The sequence below is a fragment of the Grammomys surdaster genome, unplaced genomic scaffold (genome assembly GCF_004785775.1).
Source record: "Grammomys surdaster isolate TR1022 unplaced genomic scaffold, NIH_TR_1.0 62, whole genome shotgun sequence".
NCBI classification, from domain to species: Eukaryota; Metazoa; Chordata; class Mammalia; order Rodentia; family Muridae; genus Grammomys; species Grammomys surdaster.
In genome coordinates this window covers 19,833,956-19,843,295 of record NW_021604564.1, presented here as the reverse complement: position 1 = coordinate 19,843,295, position 9,340 = coordinate 19,833,956, and positions in this window count along the sequence as shown.

The following is a 9,340-nucleotide window of genomic DNA, read 5'->3' as shown; positions in this document are numbered from 1 at the left end:
GGGTTTCTCTGTGTAGCCCTGGCTGTCCTGGAACTCACTCTGTAGACCAGGCTGGCCTTGAACTCGGAAATCCGCCTGTCTCTGCCTCCCAAGTGCTGGGATTAAAGGTATCTGATGATTTTTAAGATGAGATTTAAGCCAGTACCTAAAATGGCAGTTTTAAAAATCATTCTAACAGAGATAAACCAATTTGATACTTTTATGCCGAAGAATGTAACTAGACAATTTAAAAGTTTGGTTTTCTTTTCTTTTTTTCGTTTCTTTCTTTCCCTCTTTTTTCTTCCTTCCTCTCTCTCTCTCTCTCTCCCTTCCTCCCTCCCTCCCTCTCTCTCTCTCTCTTTCTTTCTTTCTTTTTGTAGTTAAGCCATTATATTTTCTACAGGGGCAGAACACTTTGCAGGCCTAGTCAGAGACCATGTAATTCGCAACATTCAGTGGTTTTAAATTGGGGCTGAGGAATTTGAGGCAGGGTACGTGGGCAGGGTTTGGTGCCTGATGCTTTGCACAGCGGAGAACAAGCATGTTGAGGATCAAGGCTGTAGTCAAATCAGGATACAGCACAGGCAAGCAAGCACAGCCAGAAATGCCTCAGCTAACCTACACTTCTGATACAATGTCCAGCACCTCCAGTAGTAAGAGAAACTGGCAGCTTCATCCCTCACCCCACCTCACCCCCAAGTTCTGCTGATCCTTTCCCATATGCCTTCTGTGTGGACCTTGTGTCATGTTGGGGTGTCTGTTATACCACCACCCATTTACATTCAATTCTCTGCTTTGACTGATGTTTGCTCTCTAGTGTTCTGGAAAATCTGTGGCGAGACTAGATCCTGCATTCAGAGGAGAGATCTGTCTGGTAGACTGTAGAGTCCCAGCACCAAAACACGTCACCAAGCCACAGCTAATTCTATCATTGAACTATAGGTGTGTGTTTCAATAGAAAAAAGTTCTCTCCCAATTCCAGGGAGCTTTTCACAATAAAAGTGATTGGTAGCTTGCATAGTTTCCATTATCTGTTGCTTCATTGATCACAGGTTCACTGGGACAACTGCTTATCCTGGGAAGCTGGAGGTCCACAGAAAGTTTCCACACTGCTCTCTTTCATCCATTAAAGCCATCTGGGTAGATTTGAGATGAACATGGTGTTAGGCTAGTTGTATGATCAATGCCCTAGTGTGGTGGTTTGAATATGCGTGGCCCATCGCGGGTGGTACTGTTAGGAGGTGTGGCCTTGTTAGAGGAAGTGTGACACTGTGGAGGCAGGGCTTTGAGATCTCATATACATGCTTAAGTCTGGCCAGTGTGATCCAGAGTTTCTTCTGGCTGTAGTCAGATCAAGAGGCAGAACTATCAGCTCCTCCTTCAGCACCATGCCTGACATTCTTCTGTTCATGTCCTGTAATGAATGTGTTCTTCCTTTATAATGAATGTCCATTTACTGATTGTGTGTGTGTGTGTGTGTGTGTGTGTGTGTGTGTAGGCAAAGGAACAACCTCAGGTGTGGTTCCTCAGGAGCTGTCTACCTTGGGTTTTATTATTTATTTATATGTATGTGTTATGTACATGTATGTGTAATTGTGTACATGTATGTGCGATTGTGTACGTGTGTGTGTGATTGCCCTTGGAGGCCAGCAGAAATGAGTCAGATACCCTGAAGCTGGAGGCGAGGCAGCTGTGAGTACCCAAATGGTTATTGGGAACTGTACACAGGTACTCTGCCAGAGCAGTAAATGCTCATCACTGCCGAGCCATCGGTCCAGTGACCACAGTGGGTTTTGAGACTGAGTCTCTTATTGGCTTGGGGCTCACTGATTTGGCTTGGTTTCCTGGACAGTAAGTCCCAGGGGTCTGCTTGTCTCTGCCTCCCCAGTACAGTTATTACCTACTGATTTTATTTCTACTTTAGGACCATAGAAAGCAAATTCATTTTTCCTACAGTTAAGTAAAGACTATTATGTGTAGCTACATTTTCCACCTAATATAAAAGTGTTACTGGATGTAAAGGTTATAGGTTTCTTCAAACATCTCTACACTTCCGGGAATTCAACATTTTAATTTATCTATTTTACCCTCCACGAGAGAGAGAGAGAGAGAGAGAGAGAGAGAGAGAGAGAGAGAGAAGAGAGAGCAGAAGATGACTTGAGAGGGTTGGTTCTCTCCTTCCACCACATGGGTTGTAAGGATGGAACTAAGATTATCAGTAAGATAATTGTCAGCAAGCACCTTTACCCAGTGAGCTATCTTGATGCCCTCTCTTCCCGCACACCCAAGTTCAGACCTAAGTCTTTATGTTTCAAATGCAAGCCTACCAGTTATACTACCTGTTATACTACCTGTTATACTACCTGTTATACTATACCTCCAGTCCATAGCATCCGTTATAAGCCAGTAAGAGCCATGGTGATTTGCATGCCTCTTATGTAACAGCAATGTGTGTGTACCATTTCTGATCTTTATAACCTCGTCGTCAGGTGATTAAATGATATTAACCCTATGTGCATCCTTTCTAGTCACTGCATCTAAGATTTGGTAAACCCAAGTAGGGGACATGATTGACACACAGTGGTAGTCAATAAATACTAATTTCTTATCTTACTTTCAGTAGAAGTTTTAAGGACTTTAACTCAACTCTTGTGCCCTTCCCCCAGCCTTGAGCAGGCCAGAAAAACCTTGTTTACCACAATAGACCTAGTAATAGGACCTGGGTGGAGTTATCTACCTTGGCTGCAGGTACAGCTTCCTACAGGAACTTAGAAGAATAGACTGCCCGCTGTGCTTGCCTTGTGACATAATCTGGCTGAAATAAAGAATGGGTTCGGTGGGGCTTTCCCTTTACATAGAAGAGCTGAACTTTGAGTCTCGATCAGTAAACTTTGTCTTGGCTTCATGCTTCTCTCCTCTCTCCGCCCCCTTTTTTCATTTCCAGCCTCCCTTTCAGGTGAACCTAGTTCATCTGTGGCCACAGGCAGTTACAAACTCTAATGTTTTACTTTCATTTTTTTCCCCCTCTTCATGTAACCAACCTAAGGAACTCTTTTGGTTCTTGGTGAAAGTACTTTTCCAGATTTGTATCAGCCATAAATTTTGGCCCTTAAAGCCAGTCGAAAGAATTTTAAAGGATTAAGGACAGGGGACTTTATTGTTTCAAAGTTTCAGGCTGTTTAGACCCACACCTTTAAACATGATGATGATGGTGATGATGGTGATGGTGATGATGATGGTGATGATGGTGATGATGGTGATGATGGTGATGATGGTGATGGTGATGATGGTGATAATGATGATGGTGATGATGATGGTGATGATGGTAATGATGATGATGATGATGATGGTGATGATTGCTGCTGTTGCTGCTGCTACTATTACAGTTTTGAGGTCTGCTCCTTCCATGAGAGAAGCACTACTTCATATAGAAGAGTGGCATCTAAAAGCTAAGTTTGATCTAAATGCAACTCTATTTTAAGTTTCACAGACTAAAGTTTCTCTTGCAATCATTGCAACTTAGCTGACCTAAGAGAAAGGAAAAGACTGAACTCTGGCTGATTAGATTGCAGGGCTGGTGGTGGCAGCTGCCATTCTCTCCTGAGATCTAGGTGATGAGAACATCTTTTATTTGAAGGACTTGATTTTGTAAACAGACATTCGAGTTTTGCATCTAGCCGTGTAAGATGAGCTACTGCAACTCAGACTCTTGGCTTTGACACATTGTTAGTTTCCTTAGGTGTGCACTTCTCTAAGCTAGGATATACTAATAGGACTGATCTCACTGGTTACTTAGCAACAGAGGCTGGTACCTGCCAACCGAGATGTCCTGGAAGGGAGAATGAGAAGACGCTTGCCTTTGTCCTTGTTTTAGTTTGGGTTTCTATTGCTGTGAAGAGAAACCATGGCCAAGGCAACTCTTATAAAGGAAAACATTTAATTGGGGCTGGCTTACAGTTCAGAGGTTCAGTCCATTGTCATCATGGTGGGAAGTATGGCAGTGTGCAGACAGACATGGTACCAGAGAAGGAGCTGAGAGTTCTACATCTTGATCCAAAGGCAGCAGAATGAGACTGCGACACACTGGCCAGACTTGAGCTTCTTAGACCTCAAAGCCTCTAATAACGGAGCTCTTCTAACAAGGCCAAACCTCCTAATAGTGCCACTCCTTTTGGCCAACATTCAAACACATGAGCCTATGGGGCCCTTCCTATTCAAACCACTACAGTCCTCTTAAAAGGTAAAGAACATGTACTATGTTTTGGGACCACTGGGACTGAACTAATGCTCTAACCCTAAACCAAAGTGTGTGTGTGTGTGTGTGTGTGTGTGTGTGTGTGTAAATATATATGATCATGTGTTGAGGATTGGTTTTAATGTTTTGAATTAATCCAGCCCCCTAAATTGGGAATCTGTGTGTCCAAACACTGAAGATCCTAGTCCCCAATAAAGAGCCAATGGCCAATGGCTGGGCAGGTAGACTGAGGTAGACCTTTGGATTTGCTTGGACTAGGAAGTGAGAGAAAGGAAGAAGAGAGGGAGATTACCATGTCTTGGAGGGAGACAGAGAAGATTTAGAGCTGCAGAAGAAAATTCATCCAAAATGAAGGTGGGAAGGGAAAGCAGCCTTATGAGAGGGGCTGCCTGGAAGGTAATAGGGTATCAAAGATAAAACATAGATTTAGAAGGTGTAGAGCCAGGAATACTGGAGGGAAATGCATGCTAGCTGGGCAGAGGATTAGAACTGCCCAGTCTTTGAGCTAGTCAAGATATATTAAAATTAACTGGTGTGTGTGTGTGTGTGTGTGTGTGTCTTTCATTCAAGAATCCAGATAGCTCCTGGATGGGTGCGCACATGCAGTCCACTGAGAGTCAAAGCAGTTAACCATCTGCTGCAACAATCATGACTCATACAACTAAACCTATAAAATATTTTATTTAACTCATTTATTAATAACAGAATAAAACAGTTAGAAGTAGTACAGAGGAAAAAGTGGTAGCCATAGATCAAGAATAGATATATATTACACAAGATAATACAGATTACATGCTTACGGAAGCAGTCTTCTTCATACAAGGTATACCAGATAAAATATTCAATGTCCTTTTGGAAATCATCCACATTTTAAAGGTCAACATTGTACTGTGTTTTAATGAATTTTCGATCATCAAATATTTTATCTGTAATGATTTTTCTCTATACTTCTCCTTCAGAACACTTCCCTCCCTGCCTTGAGTAGCCATCAGTGCTCTGGACTCCAGCTAAGGGACAGCTGAGCATTTAACAGTTTTAGTGGGATTTACCTAGATGTCTTCACACAGCTCTGCCTGGCCACCCTGGTGTAGGAAATGAAATGGTTCCTTACAATATTCCTTCCAAGCTCCATGCTGATCCACAAGCCATTCTTCGTTCTTCATCTAAAAGAGAATGGGGCCAGACTTTAACATGATAGTGCGTCCCACAGTACCAAGTACCAAGGCAGTGGGCTGAAAATCCATGTGATGCCTAAGGTTCCGTTTTAAATTTAATTACTGTGCTTAAGGAGTCTATAAAACAGAAATGCCTGTGACCGGTAACCCCCACTTGCCCAAGGACTGATAACTTTCGAGACTTGTGGGGGCTGTTATTCATGTAAGACAATAAGCCATGTGTTTTCACTTCTGTAAACAAGCTTGGTTGCCCCAGTTGCATAGAATGTGCTTGGTCACACACATAGGTGAGAGGTATGGAGTCAGGAAGTCTTGGCCAGTACTTAATAAAGCTTGCTTTAAATTTGTCTAAAAAATGTGGTAGTGGTCTTATTCTTACCTGGTGGGATTATCAGAAGTAACATCACTTTTGTATAAGGAACCAGAGAATGGTCTGTTGAAAGTTTCCTAACTGCTGTCCCCTCCCCTAAACACAATCATTTGGAAATTTCTCTGAATGATATCATAAATATTTATATAAATATTATCAAATGTGAATTGGAAAGGTGAAATAAATTCTTAAAAGAATCTCTTATAAAAAAGCAAAAAACTGCCAGGCGGTGGTGGCGCACGCCTTTAATCCCAGCACTTGGGAGGCAGAGGCAGGCGGATCTCTGAGTTCAAGGCTAGCCTGGTCTACAGAGAGAGTTCCAGGACAGCCAGGGCTACACAGAGAAACCCTGTCTCAAAAAAAACAAAAACAAAAACAAACAAACAAACAAACAAAAAAGCAAGAAACTGAATTGTTTCTCTGTTAATAGAAAGAATTAAAAATGTCTTTCTAATGAATAAATTAAAGAATATATAGCATACACACATGGATGGATTCAAGCATACAGCAGATACATAATATGTTATGAGAGAGGCAATTAATTCTTGAACACATTCTTTAGATTTTATAATGCTAATGATGTTTCTACTTTTCAAAACTTGTAATTAATTTTGATTTATTTCCTCATTATAGATAATAACATCAATACTTTTTCCATCTCTTCCAAACTTTGGTTGTTCCCACAGTCTGATGGCAGCCACTCTCTACTCTGCCTTTCTGACCTAAGTAATGAACCATGGGTGCATTACAGATGGTGAGGTGGACTAATCTTGAGTTTGAAGGATACGTAAAGTTAAGAAGTGATGTAGACAGTGACACTAATGAAGAGGATGGGGAGACCCCTAAGAAATGTAAGGACAGAAAATAGTTGAGAGTGAATCAGACAACAGGTTTATGCTGAGTAAGAAAGACCATTTTAGGCTACCTTGGGTGGAAGGCTGGAGTGTCAGACTGAGGGAATTTAACTTCACCCAAGTCACGGAAGAGTGTTTTGGACATCTGTTGCTTTGCCTCCTCAGAATAGATGCTCTATTCTGGAACAGCATCCTTCTGTTCTCTGGCAGTCATGCGTGCCTATTTTTACTCTGTGCTTTCTGGGAGCAGCCCCCTGACTCCTCAGTACTCCCATGATGTGGGTCTTATAAATCAGCCAGTACTGGGGATTCTGTTGGACAATGATGGAAGGCTCCAGTGACGGATGCCTCACCCCTCCTGTGTCATTGTGCAGATTTTGGCTTAGGAGACAGGTTTCGCCTGTCTGAAGATGGAAGGAGTCAGGTTCTCACTGTCATTGCTTGTCCAGACTCCTGCAGGTACTCATCCTCCACATTTGTGTGTGCAGCCATACACTTCTCTTTTCTTTTCCATCTGATTTTTTTTTCAGTACTAGGACTTAAACCCAGAGTCTCGCACATTCTAGGCAAACACTCTACCGCTGATCTCCATCCCAGCCTGTGTAACTAAATGTCCCACCAACATGGACAATGCTTGTGAGCAGGGTTTTATGAAGATTAATACAATGGCAAATGGAGTGCAAAAAACTATTTCTAGGGTCACCATGGAAATAGAAAGGAAGGAAAAGAAAAGTGAAGAATGTTGGAAAGAGAAAGAGAGCTTGGTAGTATGGACCAGTGGCATATGATATAATCCCAGATGCTTGGGAGGCTCAAGCAGGAGGATCCCCTGAGGTCAGGAGTTTAGGGTCAGTATGGAAAGCAAAGCAAACTCTGTCTCAGATTTTAAAGAAGAGGGGATGTTAGTAGGTAGAACAGGGAGAAGAAACAACACTCACTGGGTGAGTGATAGTGACATTGATGATGATTTGAGTGAGAAAAAGTGCCATGCAATAAACAGTGGATTTGAGGAAGGAGCTTAAGAGACCATGCCTTTGTTGAGTAGGATGTGATGTACATTTTAGTGGTGTACTCACTGATGCCTGTGCTATTGAAAATAACCCATAACATGTGCTTATATAAGCAACTCTGATCACACGCAGATTGCACAGAAACACACACACACACACACACACACACACACACACACAAGTTGGGAAGTAGAAGATTAGAATGGGCCAGTGAGTTAGTACAGCTGTTATAAAGTCAAGCAGCTGGACGACTCAGATGTAGGTGGCATTTATCTCAAAGTGACTGTGGAGAGGAAAAGGGTGAGGAGCAGCGGAAACAGGTGGAAAAACTGATGAGAATTACCCCTTGGAATTGAAAGATAGAGAACCTTTCCAATAGGTGGGCCACCAAGGTAAAGACAGCCACAACACAATGGTCATCTCCCAGTGCACACTGTAGGCCTACCAGAGTCCTGCAAGTGGAAACAGGTTCCCTTTGAAGTGATGGTGACATAGAAGAAGCTGTGGGTGGAGACTAACAAGAAGAAACTGGGTAAAATGTTAATGGAAGAGCTTAGCCTAGGCCTTTTGTTTTATTTCTGGGTTAGAGAAGGTAGACAAAGGAGAAAGGTGTGCGTTGGTTCCATGGAGTAAGGAAGGAGACAGACCAACAGGGTGGAGAATGCAGATGGAGAGGGGGGTGGCAGGCCCTTCAATCTGAGCCTAGCTGAGAACAGGAAAGAAAAGACAAAGATGTGGGGAGCCTGGAGAGGAGCCAGGGGGCTGGTGATGTTTCAACACAGACATAGGGTGCGGTTGTGGAGGGGTGGGGAGTGGGGTTGGGATGGGTGTGGGGCCTATTCCACTTACCTGACTGGAGAATCATATTACTGTTGGACAGCCAAACTGCTATCCTCCCCATGAGGTCTCACAGGAGACAGCATTGCTGTAAACTGATATTTGTGTTAGGGAGGAGAGAGAGAGAGAGAGAGAGAGAGAGAGAGAGAGAGAGAGCAAGAAAGGATACAGTCTGCTACTTGCCTCAGCCGGGTAACTCTTAGTGAAAATATGGTGACTACTGATGTTGGCATGACAAGAACAGCAGGAGGCAGTTCCATCACGGATGACAAATACAGTAAGTACAGCTAGCATCACTTATATAGAGTCGAGTACAGACTTAATTGCGGGTGGAGTAAATTTCACAACATGCAGTGAGATGTGTGCTCTTGTCTCAGGGAGGCTCCTCAGAGAAGCCAATTGTCAAGTTTGGTAGGTGTGGTTTTCTTCTCTGAGTAACAAATTCAGCTCAACAAGAAGAAAGACCTGTAATGAGTCAGAGGCACAGCCAGCAGGAAGTCTACCCTTAAAACTCACTAGGGATCCAACTTTTCAGAAGCAGAACTGGAGAAACCTGTTTGAGAAGCAGCACTAGCCTCCTGATATAGGCTCTTCAGACTCTCCCTCGCCACAATTATACTTTACAGCAGTGACTTTTGCCCTGGAAAAACTAGTCACTTCCAGCTGTGGTGGGGATGACAGCCCCACCCAAGGTTTCTACCTTCCCTTTTATTAGTCGTTTGCTCCGCAAAGTTCTGTAACTCGTTCTTTACTGGCACTTCCGGTTCTTGGAAGTACTCCTTTGTGGATTTTTAGAAAGAAGTAAAAGGGTGGAGTCAGGGCTGAGCGGGCTGCTGAGTGATGCAGGATAGGACTCCCGT